We start from the raw sequence: 19,588 nt of genomic DNA, 5'->3' as shown, positions 1-19,588 counted from the left end.
ACACTTTGATTAAGGAAAACAAAACATAAGAAGAGAATATACAGAAAGAATCAGGACAATGTTATAGCAGAGAATATACGAAATGCCAGTAAATTTGAACATTTCTCTAAAGTGGACCATTTCCTAGCTCCTAAAGTTTACCAAACCTGACACAAGAGGAAATCATTTAAGGTCATCATGTCTGCCCTTGTCATTCTCGGAACGCCCTGGCCTCAGAATGCAGCCTCTGTAGACCATGGTAACCTGCGGAGAGGGGGCGGGGCTGAGAGAGGTTGGAACACTGCCCTCACTGAGGAAGTGGGTGTGGCCATCTCTGCTGTGACTGAACAAAGGGCAGGGGAGCAGGGGTCCCAGTGCAGGGCCCTCAGAGCCCGGCAGGTCCAGTGGGGTGTCACAAGCATTTAGGCCCAGGCCAAAGGGCGCCTTCTTTGTCTGCACAGCTGCCCAAACACTCACCTTTCCACTCAGGCCGACCTCTTACTTGAAGTGTGTGTGGAACCTGTCCATGCAGTACAACTCGCTGCACAGCTAAACATAGGTCTGGGCATCGTAGCTTCCTGCCAGGTGACCGAAGTTCGCAGGCAGATGGGTCCCTGGGACACATGCAGAGAGGCTTCTGCCTGGGCCACAGGCCGCCCACTGCCCCTGCCCCAGATCGGGTGCCGCCAAGCAGCCCTGTCGGAGTCCCCTGCCTCTTGAGGGAGTATTGGACCAACACTTGTAGAAAACGGCGTTCTCGCGGGCAACTCATTGGAGGGACACAAATAAATATTTGCCGACTTTCTGCTGAAGCTTACGAGCCTTCACACCTAAGCGTCTTACAAGGTCAGCTGTTTAGCTAAACATGAGCTCATGATCTAAATTTACACCATAATGAAGAAATCAGCTACAAGGGGAGACAACCAGCAAAAACTATCAATACCAGAATTAGATTCCCAAGGCCATCCATCAATTGTTGGAATAATCAGGTGCAAGGCAGAAAATATACATAAAACTGGAACTGAAACAAGGAACAAGGATGTCTTCAAACACTGGTAGGATCTCTAAAACATTTTTAAAGGACATGTCATTGATAAAGCTAAATACTCAAAGGTTGTGTAATACAACAGATTAAGCATTGAGAAGAGTGATATTATGCTGTTTTGAAAACTATGGCAGGTGAGATTTTCTGCCTAATTATATAAGAAAATTTCTCTAAAAAATACACATTATTTCAATGACTTATTGGCTGTGAAATAAGTTAAGGGTATTTCAAATGGCTTGTCTGCAAAGAAAGGTGAGATGTAGGGAATCACAGAAAGTCGAGGGGAAAATAGGTAAATATATACATTGCTATATGGTGAACTAAACCTTAGGCCAGCAACAATGGAGAGGACTTGACCCATAGAAACTTACAAGTAAGCTGGAATCTTCAAAAGTTCAAATCTTTATAAGTAAAATATTTATTAAAATGAATAACCAAGTGTTTTAATTGACATCAGAAGATCAAAACAATAAACCCTGAGAACATAGAAAAAAGATAAATAAAGATATGAGCAGAACTTAATACAACAGAAAACGTATAAAATTGAGGTGATTTAGTATGTCCAAAGAATCTTCTTTGAAAAGATTGAAAAGACACACTTTGATTAAGGAAAAGAAAAACATAAGTAAAGAATATACAGAAAGAATCAGGACAATGTTATAGCAGAGAATATAAGAAATGCCAGTAAATTTGAACATTTCTGTAAAGTGGACCATTTCCTAGCTCCTAAAGTTTACCAAACCAGACAGAAGAGGAAATCATTTAAGGTCATCATGTCTGCCCTTGGCATTCTCGGAACGCCCTGGCCTCAGGATGCAGCCTCTGTAGTCCATGGTAACCTGCGGAGAGGGGGCGGGGCTGAGTGAGGTTGGAACACTGCCCTCACTGAGGGAGTGGGTGTGGCCATCTCTGCTGTGACTGAACAAAGGGCAGGGGAGCAGGGGGCCCAGGGCAGGGCCCTCAGAGCCCGGCAGGTCCAGTGTGGTGTCACAAGCATTTAGGCCCAGGCCAAAGGGCGCCTTCTTTGTCTGCACAGCTGCCCAAACTCTCACCTTTCCACTCAGGCCGACCTCTTACTTGAAGTGTGTGTGGAACCTGTCCGCGCAGTACACCTCGCTGCACAGCTAACCATAGGTCTGGGCATCGTAGCTTCCTGCCAGGTGACCGAAGTTCGCAGGCAGATGGGTCCCTGGGACACATGCAGAGAGGCTTCTGCCTGGGCCACCGGCCGCCCCCTGCCCCTGCCCCAGATCGGGGTCGCCAAGCCGCCCTGTCGGAGTCCCCTGCCTCTTGAGGGAATATTGGACCAACACTTGTAGAAAACAGTGTTCTCGTGGGCAACTCATTGGAGGGACACAAATAAATCTTTGCCGACTTTCTGCTGAAGCTTACGAGCGTTCACACCTAAGCGTCTTACAAGGTCAGCTGTTTAGCTAAACATGATCTCATCATCTAAATTTACACAATAATGAAGAAATCAGCTACAAGGGGAGACAACCAGCAAAAACTATCAATACCAGAATTAGATTCCCAAGGCCATCCATCAATTGTTGGAATAATCAGGTGCAAGGCAGAAAATATACATAAAACTGGAACTGAAACAAAGAACAAGGCTGTTTTCAAAGACTGGTAGGATCTCTAAAATATTTTTAAAGGACATGTCATTGATAAAGCTAAATACTCAAAGGTTGTGTAATACAACAGGTTAAGCATTGAGAAGAGTGAAATTATGCTGTTTTGAAAACTATGGCAGGTGAGATTTTCTGCCTAATTATATAAGAAGATTTCTCTAAAAAATACACATTATTTCAATGACTTATTGGCTGTGAAATAAGTTAAGGGTATTTCAAATGGCTTGTCTGCAAAGAAAGGTGAGATGTAGGGAATCACAGAAAGTCGAGGGGAAAAAAGGTCAATATATACATTGCTCTATGGTGAACTAAACCTTAGGCCAGCAACAATGGAGAGGACCTGACCCTTAGAAACTTACAAGTAAGCTGGAATCTTCAAAAGTTCAAATCTGTATAAGTAAAATATTTATTAAAATGAATAACCAAGTGTTTTAATTGACATCAGAAGATCAAAACAATAAACCCTGAGAACATAGAAAAAAGATAAATAAAGATATGAGCAGAACTTAATACACCAGAAAACGTATAAAATTGAGGTGATTTAGTAAGTCCAAAGAATCTTCTTTGAAAAGATTGAAAAGACACACTTTGATTAAGGAAAACAAAAACATAAGTAAAGAATATACAGAAAGAATCAGGACAATGTTATAGCAGAGAATATAAGAAATGCCAGTAAATTTGAACATTTCTGTAAAGTGGACCATTTCCTAGCTCCTAAAGTTTACCAAACCTGACACAAGAGGAAATCATTTAAGGTCATCATGTCTGGCCTTGGCATTCTCGGAACGCCCTGGCCTCAGGATGCAGCCTCTGTAGTCCATGGTAACCTGCGGAGAGGGGGCGGGGCTGAGGGAGGTTGGAACACTGCCCTCACTGAGGGAGTGGGTGTGGCCATCTCTGCTGTGACTGAACAAAGGTCAGGGGAGCAGGGGGCCCAGGGCAGTGCCCTCAAAGCCCGGCAGGTCCAGTGGGGTGTCACAAGCATTTAGGCCCAGGCCAAAGGGCGCCTTCTTTGTCTGCACAGCTGCCCAATCTCTCACCTTTCCACTCAGGCCGACCTCTTACTTGAAGTGTGTGTGGAACCTGTCCGCGCAGTACACCTCGCTGCACAGCTAACCATAGGTCTGGGCATTGTAGCTTCCTTCTAGGTGACCGAAGTTCGCAGGCAGATGGGTCCCTGTGACACATGCAGAGAGGCTTCTGCCTGGGCCACAGGCCGCCCACTGCCCCTGCCCCAGATCGGGGGCCACCAAGCCGCCCTGTCGGAGTCCCCTGCCTCTTGAGTGAGTATTGGACCAACACTTATAGAAAACGTCGTTCTCACGGGCAACTCATTGGAGGGACACAAATAAATCTTTGCCGACTTTCTGCTGAATCTTAAGAGCGTTCACACCTAAGCGTCTGACAAGGTCAGCTGTTTAGCTAAACATGAGCTCATGATCTAAATTTACACAATAATGAAAAAATCAGCTACAAGGGGAGACAACCAGCAAAAACTATCAGTACCAGAATTAGATTCCCAAGGCCATCCATCAATTGTTGGAATAATCAGGTGCAAGGCAGAAAATATACATAAAACTGGAACTGAAACAAGGCACAAGGATGTTTTCAAAGACTGGTAGGATCTCTAAAACATTTTTAAAGTACATGTCATTGATAAAGCTAAATACTCAAAGGTTGTGTAATACAACAGATGAAGCATTGAGAAGAGTGAAATTATGCTGTTTTGAAAACTATGGCAGGTGAGATTTTCTGCCTAATTATATAAGAAGATTTCTCTAAAAAATACACATTATTTCAATGACTTATTGGCTGTGAAATAAGTTAAGGGTATTTCAAATGGCTTGTCTGCAAAGAGAGGTGAGATGTACGGAATCACAGAAAGTCGAGGGGAACATAGGTCAATATATACATTGCTTTATGGTGAACTAATCCTTAGGCCAGCAACAATGGAGAGGACCTGACCCTTAGAAACTTACAAGTAAGCTGGAATCTTCAAAAGTTCAAATCTTTATAAGTAAAATATTTATTACAATGAATAACCAAGTGTTTGAATTGACATCAGAAGATCAAAACAATAAACCCTGAGAACATAGAAAAAAGATAAATAAAGATATGAGCAGAACTTAATACAACAGAAAACGTATAAAATTGAGGTGATTTAGTAAGTCCAAAGAATCTTCTTTGAAAAGATTGAAAAGACACACTTTGATTAAGGAAAACAAAAACATAAGTAAAGAATATACAGAAAGAATCAGGACAATGTTATAGCAGAGAATATATGAAATGCCAGTAAATTTGAACATTTCTGTAAAGTGGACCATTTCCTAGCTCCTAAAGTTTACCAAACCTGACACAAGAGGAAATCATTTAAGGTCATCATGTCTGCCCTTGGCATTCTCGGAACGCCCTGGCCTCAGAATGCAGCATCTGTAGTCCATGGTAACCTGCGGAGAGGGGGCGGGGCTGAGGGAGGTTGGAACACTGCCCTCACTGAGGGAGTGGGTGTGGCCATCTCTGCTGTGACTGAACAAAGGGCAGGGGAGCAGGGGGCCCAGGGCAGGGCCCTCAGAGCCCGGCAGGTCCAGTGGGGTGTCACAAGCATTTAGGCCCAGGCCAAAGGGCGCCTTCTTTGTCTGCACAGCTGCCCAAACTCTCACCTTTCCACTCAGGCCGACCTCTTACTTGAAGTGTGTGTGGAACCTGTCCGCACAGTACACCTCGCTGCTCAGCTAACCATAGGTCTGGGCATCATAGCTTCCTGCCAGGTGACCGAAGTTCGCAGGCAGATGGGTCCCTGGGACACATGCAGAGAGGCTTCTGCCTGGGCCACAGGCCGCCCACTGCCCCTGCCCCAGATCGGGGGCCGCCAAGCAGCCCTGTCGGAGTCCCCTGCCTCTTGCGGGAGTATTGGACCAACACTTGTAGAAAACGGGGTTCTCGCGGGCAACTCATTGGAGGGACACAAATAAATCTTTGCCGACTTTCTGCTGAAGCTTACGAGCGTTCACACCTAAGCGTCTTACAAGGTCAGCTGTTTAGCTAAACATGAGCTCATGATCTAAATTTACACAGTAATGAAGAAATCAGCTACAAGGGGAGACAATCAGCAAAAACTATCAATACCAGAATTAGATTCCCAAGGCCATCCATCAATTGTAGGAATAGTCAGGTGCAAGGCAGAAAATATACATAAAACTGGAACTGAAACCAGGAACAAGGATGTTTTCAAAGACTGGTAGGATCTCTAAAACATTTTTAAAGTACATGTCATTGATAAAGCTAAATACTCAAAGGTTGTGAAATACAACAGATTAAGCATTGAGAAGAGTGAAATTATGCTGTTTTGAAAACTATGGCAGGTGAGATTTCTGCCTAATTATAGAAGAAGATTTCTCTAAAAAATACACATTATTTCAATGACTTATTGGCTGTGAAATAAGTTAAGGGTATTTCAAATGGCTTGTCTGCAAAGAAAGGTGAGATGTAGGGAATCACAGAAAGTCGAGGGGAACATAGGTCAATATATACATTGCTATATGGTGAACTAAACCTTAGGCCAGCAACAATGGAGAGAACCTGACCCTTAGAAACTTACAAGTAAGCTGGAATCTTCAAAAGTTCAAATCATTATAAGTAAAATATTTATTAAAATGTATAACCAAGTGTTTTAATTGACATCAGAAGATCAAAACAATACACCCTGAGAACATAGAAAAAAGATAAATAAAGATATGAGCAGAACTTAATACAACAGAAAACGTATAAAATTGAGGTGATTTAGTAAGTCCAAAGAATCTTCTTTGAAAAGATTGAAAAGACACACTTTGATTAAGGAAAACAAAAACATAAGTAAAGAATATACAGAAAGAATCAGGACAATGTTATAGCAGAGAATATATGAAATGCCAGTAAATTTGAACATTTCTGTAAAGTGGACCATTTCCTAGCTCCTAAAGTTTACCAAACCTGACACAAGAGGAAATCATTTAAGGTCATCATGTCTGGCCTTGGCATTCTCGGAACGCCCTGGCCTCATGATGCAGCCTCTGTAGTCCATGGTAACCTGCGGAGAGGGGGCGGGGCTGAGGGAGGTTGGAACACTGCCCTCACTGAGGGAGTGGGTGTGGCCATCTCTGCTGCGACTGAACAAAGGGCAGGGGATCAGGGTGCCCAGGGCAGGGCCCTCAGAGCCCGGCAGGTCCAGTGGGGTGTCACAAGCATTTAGGCCCAGGCCAAAGGGCGCCTTCTTTGTCTGCACAGCTGCCCAAACTCTCACCTTTCCACTCAGGCCGACCCCTTACTTGAAGTGTGTGTGGAACCTGTCCGCGCAGTACACCTCGCTGCACAGCTAACCATAGGTCTGGGCATTGTAGCTTCCTGCCAGGTGACCGAAGTTCGCAGGCAGATGGGTCCCTGGGACACATGCAGAGAGGCTTCTGCCTGGGCCACAGGCCGCCCACTGCCCCTGCCCCAGATCGGGGGCCGCCAAGCCGCACTGTCGGAATCCCCTGCCTCTTGAGGGAGTATTGGACCAACACTTGTAGAAAACGGGGTTCTCCCGGGCAACTCATTGGAGGGACACTAATAAATCTTTGCCGACTTTCTGCTGAATCTTACAAGCGTTCACACCTAAGTGTCTGACAAGGTCAGCTGTTTACCTAAACATGAGCTCATGATCTATATTAAAACAATAATGAAGAAATCAGCTACAAGGGGAGACAACCAGCAAAAACTATCAATACCAGAATTAGATTCCCAAGGCCATCCATCAATTGTTGGAATAATCAGGTGCAAGGCAGAAAATATACATAAAACTGGAACTGAAACAAGGCACAAGGATGTTTTCAAAGACTGGTAGGATCTCTAAAACATTTTTAAAGTACATGTCATTGATAAAGCTAAATACTCAAAGGTTGTGTAATACCACAGATGAAGCATTGAGAAGAGTGAAATTATGCTGTTTTGAAAACTATGGCAGGTGAGATTTTCTGCCTAATTATATAAGAAGATTTCTCTAAAAAATACACATTATTTCAATGACTTATTGGCTGTGAAATAAGTTAAGGGTATTTCAAATGGCTTGTCTGCAAAGAGAGGTGAGATGTAGGGAATCACAGAAAGTCGAGGGGAACATAGGTCAATATATACATTGCTTTATGGTGAACTAATCCTTAGGCCAGCAACAATGGAGAGGACCTGACCCTTAGAAACTTACAAGTAAGCTGGAATCTTCAAAAGTTCAAATCTTTATAAGTAAAATATTTATTACAATGAATAACCAAGTGTTTGAATTGACATCAGAAGATCAAAACAATAAACCCTGAGAACATAGAAAAAAGATAAATAAAGATATGAGCAGAACTTAATACAACAGAAAACGTATAAAATTGAGGTGATTTAGTAAGTCCAAAGAATCTTCTTTGAAAAGATTGAAAAGACACACTTTGATTAAGGAAAACAAAAACATAAGTAAAGAATATACAGAAAGAATCAGGACAATGTTATAGCAGAGAATATATGAAATGCCAGTAAATTTGAACATTTCTGTAAAGTGGACCATTTCCTAGCTCCTAAAGTTTACCAAACCTGACACAAGAGGAAATCATTTAAGGTCATCATGTCTGCCCTTGGCATTCTCGGAACGCCCTGGCCTCAGAATGCAGCATCTGTAGTCCATGGTAACCTGCGGAGAGGGGGCGGGGCTGAGGGAGGTTGGAACACTGCCCTCACTGAGGGAGTGGGTGTGGCCATCTCTGCTGTGACTGAACAAAGGGCAGGGGAGCAGGGGGCCCAGGGCAGGGCCCTCAGAGCCCGGCAGGTCCAGTGGGGTGTCACAAGCATTTAGGCCCAGGCCAAAGGGCGCCTTCTTTGTCTGCACAGCTGCCCAAACTCTCACCTTTCCACTCAGGCCGACCTCTTACTTGAAGTGTGTGTGGAACCTGTCCGCACAGTACACCTCGCTGCTCAGCTAACCATAGGTCTGGGCATCATAGCTTCCTGCCAGGTGACCGAAGTTCGCAGGCAGATGGGTCCCTGGGACACATGCAGAGAGGCTTCTGCCTGGGCCACAGGCCGCCCACTGCCCCTGCCCCAGATCGGGTGCCGCCAAGCAGCCCTGTCGGAGTCCCCTGCCTCTTGAGGGAGTATTGGACCAACACTTGTAGAAAACGGGGTTCTCCCGGGCAACTCATTGGAGGGACACAAATAAACCTTTGCCGACTTTCTGCTGAAGCTTACGAGCGTTCACACCTAAGCGTCTTACAAGGTCAGCTGTTTACCTAAACATGAGCTCATGATCTATATTAAAACAATAATGAAGAAATCAGCTACAAGGGGAGACAACCAGCAAAAACTATCAATACCAGAATTAGATTCCCAAGGCCATCCATCAATTGTTGGAATAATCAGGTGCAAGGCAGAAAATATACATAAAACTGGAACTGAAACAAGGCACAAGGATGTTTTCAAAGACTGGTAGGATCTCTAAAACATTTTTAAAGTACATGTCATTGATAAAGCTAAATACTCAAAGGTTGTGTAATACAACAGATGAAGCATTGAGAAGAGTGAAATTATGCTGTTTTGAAAACTATGGCAGGTGAGATTTTCTGCCTAATTATATAAGAAGATTTCTCTAAAAAATACACATTATTTCAATGACTTATTGGCTGTGAAATAAGTTAAGGGTATTTCAAATGGCTTGTCTGCAAAGAGAGGTGAGATGTAGGGAATCACAGAAAGTCGAGGGGAACATAGGTCAATATATACATTGCTTTATGGTGAACTAATCCTTAGGCCAGCAACAATGGAGAGGACCTGACCCTTAGAAACTTACAAGTAAGCTGGAATCTTCAAAAGTTCAAATCTTTATAAGTAAAATATTTATTACAATGAATAACCAAGTGTTTGAATTGACATCAGAAGATCAAAACAATAAACCCTGAGAACATAGAAAAAAGATAAATAAAGATATGAGCAGAACTTAATACAACAGAAAACGTATAAAATTGAGGTGATTTAGTAAGTCCAAAGAATCTTCTTTGAAAAGATTGAAAAGACACACTTTGATTAAGGAAAACAAAAACATAAGTAAAGAATATACAGAAAGAATCAGGACAATGTTATAGCAGAGAATATATGAAATGCCAGTAAATTTGAACATTTCTGTAAAGTGGACCATTTCCTAGCTCCTAAAGTTTACCAAACCTGACACAAGAGGAAATCATTTAAGGTCATCATGTCTGCCCTTGGCATTCTAGGAACGCCCTGGCCTCAGAATGCAGCATCTGTAGTCCATGGTAACCTGCGGAGAGGGGGCGGGGCTGAGGGAGGTTGGAACACTGCCCTCACTGAGGGAGTGGGTGTGGCCATCTCTGCTGTGACTGAACAAAGGGCAGGGGAGCAGGGGGCCCAGGGCAGGGCCCTCAGAGCCCGGCAGGTCCAGTGGGGTGTCACAAGCATTTAGGCCCAGGCCAAAGGGCGCCTTCTTTGTCTGCACAGCTGCCCAAACTCTCACCTTTCCACTCAGGCCGACCTCTTACTTGAAGTGTGTGTGGAACCTGTCCGCACAGTACACCTCGCTGCTCAGCTAACCATAGGTCTGGGCATCATAGCTTCCTGCCAGGTGACCGAAGTTCGCAGGCAGATGGGTCCCTGGGACACATGCAGAGAGGCTTCTGCCTGGGCCACAGGCCGCCCACTGCCCCTGCCCCAGATCGGGTGCCGCCAAGCAGCCCTGTCGGAGTCCCCTGCCTCTTGAGGGAGTATTGGACCAACACTTGTAGAAAACGGGGTTCTCCCGGGCAACTCATTGGAGGGACACAAATAAACCTTTGCCGACTTTCTGCTGAAGCTTACGAGCGTTCACACCTAAGCGTCTTACAAGGTCAGCTGTTTACCTAAACATGAGCTCATGATCTATATTAAAACAATAATGAAGAAATCAGCTACAAGGGGAGACAACCAGCAAAAACTATCAATACCAGAATTAGATTCCCAAGGCCATCCATCAATTGTTGGAATAATCAGGTGCAAGGCAGAAAATATACATAAAACTGGAACTGAAACAAGGCACAAGGATGTTTTCAAAGACTGGTAGGATCTCTAAAACATTTTTAAAGTACATGTCATTGATAAAGCTAAATACTCAAAGGTTGTGTAATACAACAGATGAAGCATTGAGAAGAGTGAAATTATGCTGTTTTGAAAACTATGGCAGGTGAGATTTTCTGCCTAATTATATAAGAAGATTTCTCTAAAAAATACACATTATTTCAATGACTTATTGGCTGTGAAATAAGTTAAGGGTATTTCAAATGGCTTGTCTGCAAAGAGAGGTGAGATGTAGGGAATCACAGAAAGTCGAGGGGAACATAGGTCAATATATACATTGCTTTATGGTGAACTAATCCTTAGGCCAGCAACAATGGAGAGGACCTGACCCTTAGAAACTTACAAGTAAGCTGGAATCTTCAAAAGTTCAAATCTTTATAAGTAAAATATTTATTACAATGAATAACCAAGTGTTTGAATTGACATCAGAAGATCAAAACAATAAACCCTGAGAACATAGAAAAAAGATAAATAAAGATATGAGCAGAACTTAATACAACAGAAAACGTATAAAATTGAGGTGATTTAGTAAGTCCAAAGAATCTTCTTTGAAAAGATTGAAAAGACACACTTTGATTAAGGAAAACAAAAACATAAGTAAAGAATATACAGAAAGAATCAGGACAATGTTATAGCAGAGAATATATGAAATGCCAGTAAATTTGAACATTTCTGTAAAGTGGACCATTTCCTAGCTCCTAAAGTTTACCAAACCTGACACAAGAGGAAATCATTTAAGGTCATCATGTCTGCCCTTGGCATTCTCGGAACGCCCTGGCCTCAGAATGCAGCATCTGTAGTCCATGGTAACCTGCGGAGAGGGGGCGGGGCTGAGGGAGGTTGGAACACTGCCCTCACTGAGGGAGTGGGTGTGGCCATCTCTGCTGTGACTGAACAAAGGGCAGGGGAGCAGGGGGCCCAGGGCAGGGCCCTCAGAGCCCGGCAGGTCCAGTGGGGTGTCACAAGCATTTAGGCCCAGGCCAAAGGGCGCCTTCTTTGTCTGCACAGCTGCCCAAACTCTCACCTTTCCACTCAGGCCGACCTCTTACTTGAAGTGTGTGTGGAACCTGTCCGCACAGTACACCTCGCTGCTCAGCTAACCATAGGTCTGGGCATCATAGCTTCCTGCCAGGTGACCGAAGTTCGCAGGCAGATGGGTCCCTGGGACACATGCAGAGAGGCTTCTGCCTGGGCCACAGGCCGCCCACTGCCCCTGCCCCAGATCGGGGGCCGCCAAGCAGCCCTGTCGGAGTCCCCTGCCTCTTGCGGGAGTATTGGACCAACACTTGTAGAAAACGGGGTTCTCGCGGGCAACTCATTGGAGGGACACAAATAAATCTTTGCCGACTTTCTGCTGAAGCTTACGAGCGTTCACACCTAAGCGTCTTACAAGGTCAGCTGTTTAGCTAAACATGAGCTCATGATCTAAATTTACACAGTAATGAAGAAATCAGCTACAAGGGGAGACAATCAGCAAAAACTATCAATACCAGAATTAGATTCCCAAGGCCATCCATCAATTGTAGGAATAGTCAGGTGCAAGGCAGAAAATATACATAAAACTGGAACTGAAACCAGGAACAAGGATGTTTTCAAAGACTGGTAGGATCTCTAAAACATTTTTAAAGTACATGTCATTGATAAAGCTAAATACTCAAAGGTTGTGAAATACAACAGATTAAGCATTGAGAAGAGTGAAATTATGCTGTTTTGAAAACTATGGCAGGTGAGATTTCTGCCTAATTATAGAAGAAGATTTCTCTAAAAAATACACATTATTTCAATGACTTATTGGCTGTGAAATAAGTTAAGGGTATTTCAAATGGCTTGTCTGCAAAGAAAGGTGAGATGTAGGGAATCACAGAAAGTCGAGGGGAACATAGGTCAATATATACATTGCTATATGGTGAACTAAACCTTAGGCCAGCAACAATGGAGAGAACCTGACCCTTAGAAACTTACAAGTAAGCTGGAATCTTCAAAAGTTCAAATCATTATAAGTAAAATATTTATTAAAATGAATAACCAAGTGTTTTAATTGACATCAGAAGATCAAAACAATACACCCTGAGAACATAGAAAAAAGATAAATAAAGATATGAGCAGAACTTAATACAACAGAAAACGTATAAAATTGAGGTGATTTAGTAAGTCCAAAGAATCTTCTTTGAAAAGATTGAAAAGACACACTTTGATTAAGGAAAACAAAAACATAAGTAAAGAATATACAGAAAGAATCAGGACAATGTTATAGCAGAGAATATATGAAATGCCAGTAAATTTGAACATTTCTGTAAAGTGGACCATTTCCTAGCTCCTAAAGTTTACCAAACCTGACACAAGAGGAAATCATTTAAGGTCATCATGTCTGGCCTTGGCATTCTCGGAACGCCCTGGCCTCATGATGCAGCCTCTGTAGTCCATGGTAACCTGCGGAGAGGGGGCGGGGCTGAGGGAGGTTGGAACACTGCCCTCACTGAGGGAGTGGGTGTGGCCATCTCTGCTGCGACTGAACAAAGGGCAGGGGATCAGGGTGCCCAGGGCAGGGCCCTCAGAGCCCGGCAGGTCCAGTGGGGTGTCACAAGCATTTAGGCCCAGGCCAAAGGGCGCCTTCTTTGTCTGCACAGCTGCCCAAACTCTCACCTTTCCACTCAGGCCGACCCCTTACTTGAAGTGTGTGTGGAACCTGTCCGCGCAGTACACCTCGCTGCACAGCTAACCATAGGTCTGGGCATTGTAGCTTCCTGCCAGGTGACCGAAGTTCGCAGGCAGATGGGTCCCTGGGACACATGCAGAGAGGCTTCTGCCTGGGCCACAGGCCGCCCACTGCCCCTGCCCCAGATCGGGGGCCGCCAAGCCGCACTGTCGGAATCCCCTGCCTCTTGAGGGAGTATTGGACCAACACTTGTAGAAAACGTCGTTCTCGCGGGCAACTCATTGGAGGGACACTAATAAATCTTTGCCGACTTTCTGCTGAATCTTACAAGCGTTCACACCTAAGTGTCTGACAAGGTCAGCTGTTTACCTAAACATGAGCTCATGATCTATATTAAAACAATAATGAAGAAATCAGCTACAAGGGGAGACAACCAGCAAAAACTATCAATACCAGAATTAGATTCCCAAGGCCATCCATCAATTGTTGGAATAATCAGGTGCAAGGCAGAAAATATACATAAAACTGGAACTGAAACAAGGCACAAGGATGTTTTCAAAGACTGGTAGGATCTCTAAAACATTTTTAAAGTACATGTCATTGATAAAGCTAAATACTCAAAGGTTGTGTAATACCACAGATGAAGCATTGAGAAGAGTGAAATTATGCTGTTTTGAAAACTATGGCAGGTGAGATTTTCTGCCTAATTATATAAGAAGATTTCTCTAAAAAATACACATTATTTCAATGACTTATTGGCTGTGAAATAAGTTAAGGGTATTTCAAATGGCTTGTCTGCAAAGAGAGGTGAGATGTAGGGAATCACAGAAAGTCGAGGGGAACATAGGTCAATATATACATTGCTTTATGGTGAACTAATCCTTAGGCCAGCAACAATGGAGAGGACCTGACCCTTAGAAACTTACAAGTAAGCTGGAATCTTCAAAAGTTCAAATCTTTATAAGTAAAATATTTATTACAATGAATAACCAAGTGTTTGAATTGACATCAGAAGATCAAAACAATAAACCCTGAGAACATAGAAAAAAGATAAATAAAGATATGAGCAGAACTTAATACAACAGAAAACGTATAAAATTGAGGTGATTTAGTAAGTCCAAAGAATCTTCTTTGAAAAGATTGAAAAGACACACTTTGATTAAGGAAAACAAAAACATAAGTAAAGAATATACAGAAAGAATCAGGACAATGTTATAGCAGAGAATATATGAAATGCCAGTAAATTTGAACATTTCTGTAAAGTGGACCATTTCCTAGCTCCTAAAGTTTACCAAACCTGACACAAGAGGAAATCATTTAAGGTCATCATGTCTGCCCTTGGCATTCTCGGAACGCCCTGGCCTCAGAATGCAGCATCTGTAGTCCATGGTAACCTGCGGAGAGGGGGCGGGGCTGAGGGAGGTTGGAACACTGCCCTCACTGAGGGAGTGGGTGTGGCCATCTCTGCTGTGACTGAACAAAGGGCAGGGGAGCAGGGGGCCCAGGGCAGGGCCCTCAGAGCCCGGCAGGTCCAGTGGGGTGTCACAAGCATTTAGGCCCAGGCCAAAGGGCGCCTTCTTTGTCTGCACAGCTGCCCAAACTCTCACCTTTCCACTCAGGCCGACCTCTTACTTGAAGTGTGTGTGGAACCTGTCCGCACAGTACACCTCGCTGCTCAGCTAACCATAGGTCTGGGCATCATAGCTTCCTGCCAGGTGACCGAAGTTCGCAGGCAGATGGGTCCCTGGGACACATGCAGAGAGGCTTCTGCCTGGGCCACAGGCCGCCCACTGCCCCTGCCCCAGATCGGGTGCCGCCAAGCAGCCCTGTCGGAGTCCCCTGCCTCTTGAGGGAGTATTGGACCAACACTTGTAGAAAACGGGGTTCTCCCGGGCAACTCATTGGAGGGACACAAATAAACCTTTGCCGACTTTCTGCTGAAGCTTACGAGCGTTCACACCTAAGCGTCTTACAAGGTCAGCTGTTTACCTAAACATGAGCTCATGATCTATATTAAAACAATAATGAAGAAATCAGCTACAAGGGGAGACAACCAGCAAAAACTATCAATACCAGAATTAGATTCCCAAGGCCATCCATCAATTGTTGGAATAATCAGGTGCAAGGCAGAAAATATACATAAAACTGGAACTGAAACAAGGCACAAGGATGTTTTCAAAGACTGGTAGGATCTCTAAAACATTTTTAAAGTACATGTCATTGATAAAGCTAAATACTCAAAGGTTGTGTAATACAACAGATGAAGCATTGAGAAGAGTGAAATTATGCTGTTTTGAAAACTATGGCAGGTGAGATTTTCTGCCTAATTATATAAGAAGATTTCTCTAAAAAATACACATTATTTCAATGACTTATTGGCTGTGAAATAAGTTAAGGGTATTTCAAATGGCTTGTCTGCAAAGAGAGGTGAGATGTAGGGAATCACAGAAAGTCGAGGGGAACATAGGTCAATATATACATTGCTTTATGGTGAACTAATCCTTAGGCCAGCAACAATGGAGAGGACCTGACCCTTAGAAACTTACAAGTAAGCTGGAATCTTCAAAAGTTCAAATCTTTATAAGTAAAATATTTATTACAATGAATAACCAAGTGTTTGAATTGACATCAGAAGATCAAAACAATAAACCCTGAGAACATAGAAAAAAGATAAATAAAGATATGAGCAGAACTTAATACAACAGAAAACGTATAAAATTGAGGTGATTTAGTAAGTCCAAAGAATCTTCTTTGAAAAGATTGAAAAGACACACTTTGATTAAGGAAAACAAAAACATAAGTAAAGAATATACAGAAAGAATCAGGACAATGTTATAGCAGAGAATATATGAAATGCCAGTAAATTTGAACATTTCTGTAAAGTGGACCATTTCCTAGCTCCTAAAGTTTACCAAACCTGACACAAGAGGAAATCATTTAAGGTCATCATGTCTGCCCTTGGCATTCTCGGAACGCCCTGGCCTCAGAATGCAGCCTCTGTAGTCCATGGTAACCTGCGGAGAGGGGGCGGGGCTGAGGGAGGTTGGAACACTGCCCTCACTGAGGGAGTGGGTGTGGCCATCTCTGCTGTGACTGAACAAAGGGCAGGGGAGCAGGGGGCCCAGGGCAGGGCCCTCAGAGCCCGGCAGGTCCAGTGGGGTGTCACAAGCATTTAGGCCCAGGCCAAAGGGCACCTTCTTTGTCTGCACAGCTGCCCAAACTCTCACCTTTCCACTCAGGCCGACCTCTTACTTGAAGTGTGTGTGGAACCTGTCCGCACAGTACACCTCGCTGCTCAGCTAACCATAGGTCTGGGCATCATAGCTTCCTGCCAGGTGACCGAAGTTCGCAGGCAGATGGGTCCCTGGGACACATGCAGAGAGGCTTCTGCCTGGGCCACAGGCCGCCCACTGCCCCTGCCCCAGATCGGGGGCCGCCAAGCAGCCCTGTCGGAGTCCCCTGCCTCTTGCGGGAGTATTGGACCAACACTTGTAGAAAACGGGGTTCTCGCGGGCAACTCATTGGAGGGACACAAATAAATCTTTGCCGACTTTCTGCTGAAGCTTACGAGCGTTCACACCTAAGCGTCTTACAAGGTCAGCTGTTTAGCTAAACATGAGCTCATGATCTAAATTTACACAGTAATGAAGAAATCAGCTACAAGGGGAGACAATCAGCAAAAACTATCAATACCAGAATTAGATTCCCAAGGCCATCCATCAATTGTAGGAATAGTCAGGTGCAAGGCAGAAAATATACATAAAACTGGAACTGAAACCAGGAACAAGGATGTTTTCAAAGACTGGTAGGATCTCTAAAACATTTTTAAAGTACATGTCATTGATAAAGCTAAATACTCAAAGGTTGTGAAATACAACAGATTAAGCATTGAGAAGAGTGAAATTATGCTGTTTTGAAAACTATGGCAGGTGAGATTTCTGCCTAATTATAGAAGAAGATTTCTCTAAAAAATACACATTATTTCAATGACTTATTGGCTGTGAAATAAGTTAAGGGTATTTCAAATGGCTTGTCTGCAAAGAAAGGTGAGATGTAGGGAATCACAGAAAGTCGAGGGGAACATAGGTCAATATATACATTGCTATATGGTGAACTAAACCTTAGGCCAGCAACAATGGAGAGAACCTGACCCTTAGAAACTTACAAGTAAGCTGGAATCTTCAAAAGTTCAAATCATTATAAGTAAAATATTTATTAAAATGAATAACCAAGTGTTTTAATTGACATCAGAAGATCAAAACAATACACCCTGAGAACATAGAAAAAAGATAAATAAAGATATGAGCAGAACTTAATACAACAGAAAACGTATAAAATTGAGGTGATTTAGTAAGTCCAAAGAATCTTCTTTGAAAAGATTGAAAAGACACACTTTGATTAAGGAAAACAAAAACATAAGTAAAGAATATACAGAAAGAATCAGGACAATGTTATAGCAGAGAATATATGAAATGCCAGTAAATTTGAACATTTCTGTAAAGTGGACCATTTCCTAGCTCCTAAAGTTTACCAAACCTGACACAAGAGGAAATCATTTAAGGTCATCATGTCTGGCCTTGGCATTCTCGGAACGCCCTGGCCTCATGATGCAGCCTCTGTAGTCCATGGTAACCTGCGGAGAGGGGGCGGGGCTGAGGGAGGTTGGAACACTGCCCTCACTGAGGGAGTGGGTGTGGCCATCTCTGCTGCGACTGAACAAAGGGCAGGGGATCAGGGTGCCCAGGGCAGGTCCCTCAGAGCCCGGCAGGTCCAGTGGGGTGTCACAAGCATTTAGGCCCAGGCCAAAGGGCGCCTTCTTTGTCTGCACAGCTGCCCAAACTCTCACCTTTCCACTCAGGCCGACCCCTTACTTGAAGTGTGTGTGGAACCTGTCCGCGCAGTACACCTCGCTGCACAGCTAACCATAGGTCTGGGCATTGTAGCTTCCTGCCAGGTGACCGAAGTTCGCAGGCAGATGGGTCCCTGGGACACATGCAGAGAGGCTTCTGCCTGGGCCACAGGCCGCCCACTGCCCCTGCCCCAGATCGGGGGCCGCCAAGCCGCACTGTCGGAATCCCCTGCCTCTTGAGGGAGTATTGGACCAACACTTGTAGTAAACGTCGTTCTCGCGGGCAACTCATTGGAGGGACACTAATAAATCTTTGCCGACTTTCTGCTGAATCTTACAAGCGTTCACACCTAAGTGTCTGACAAGGTCAGCTGTTTACCTAAACATGAGCTCATGATCTATATTAAAACAATAATGAAGAAATCAGCTACAAGGGGAGACAACCAGCAAAAACTATCAATACCAGAATTAGATTCCCAAGGCCATCCATCAATTGTTGGAATAATCAGGTGCAAGGCAGAAAATATACATAAAACTGGAACTGAAACAAGGCACAAGGATGTTTTCAAAGACTGGTAGGATCTCTAAAACATTTTTAAAGTACATGTCATTGATAAAGCTAAATACTCAAAGGTTGTGTAATACCACAGATGAAGCATTGAGAAGAGTGAAATTATGCTGTTTTGAAAACTATGGCAGGTGAGATTTTCTGCCTAATTATATAAGAAGATTTCTCTAAAAAATACACATTATTTCAATGACTTATTGGCTGTGAAATAAGTTAAGGGTATTTCAAATGGCTTGTCTGCAAAGAGAGGTGAGATGTAGGGAATCACAGAAAGTCGAGGGGAACATAGGTCAATATATACATTGCTTTATGGTGAACTAATCCTTAGGCCAGCAACAATGGAGAGGACCTGACCCTTAGAAACTTACAAGTAAGCTGGAATCTTCAAAAGTTCAAATCTTTATAAGTAAAATATTTATTACAATGAATAACCAAGTGTTTGAATTGACATCAGAAGATCAAAACAATAAACCCTGAGAACATAGAAAAAAGATAAATAAAGATATGAGCAGAACTTAATACAACAGAAAACGTATAAAATTGAGGTGATTTAGTAAGTCCAAAGAATCTTCTTTGAAAAGATTGAAAAGACACACTTTGATTAAGGAAAACAAAAACATAAGTAAAGAATATACAGAAAGAATCAGGACAATGTTATAGCAGAGAATATATGAAATGCCAGTAAATTTGAACATTTCTGTAAAGTGGACCATTTCCTAGCTCCTAAAGTTTACCAAACCTGACA

This window comes from Mesoplodon mirus (genome assembly GCF_964341445.2).
Source record: "Mesoplodon mirus genome assembly, chromosome: 1".
NCBI classification, from domain to species: Eukaryota; Metazoa; Chordata; class Mammalia; order Artiodactyla; family Ziphiidae; genus Mesoplodon; species Mesoplodon mirus.
The sequence above is the reverse complement of the archived record's forward strand: the minus strand, read 5'-3'. Positions refer to the sequence as shown.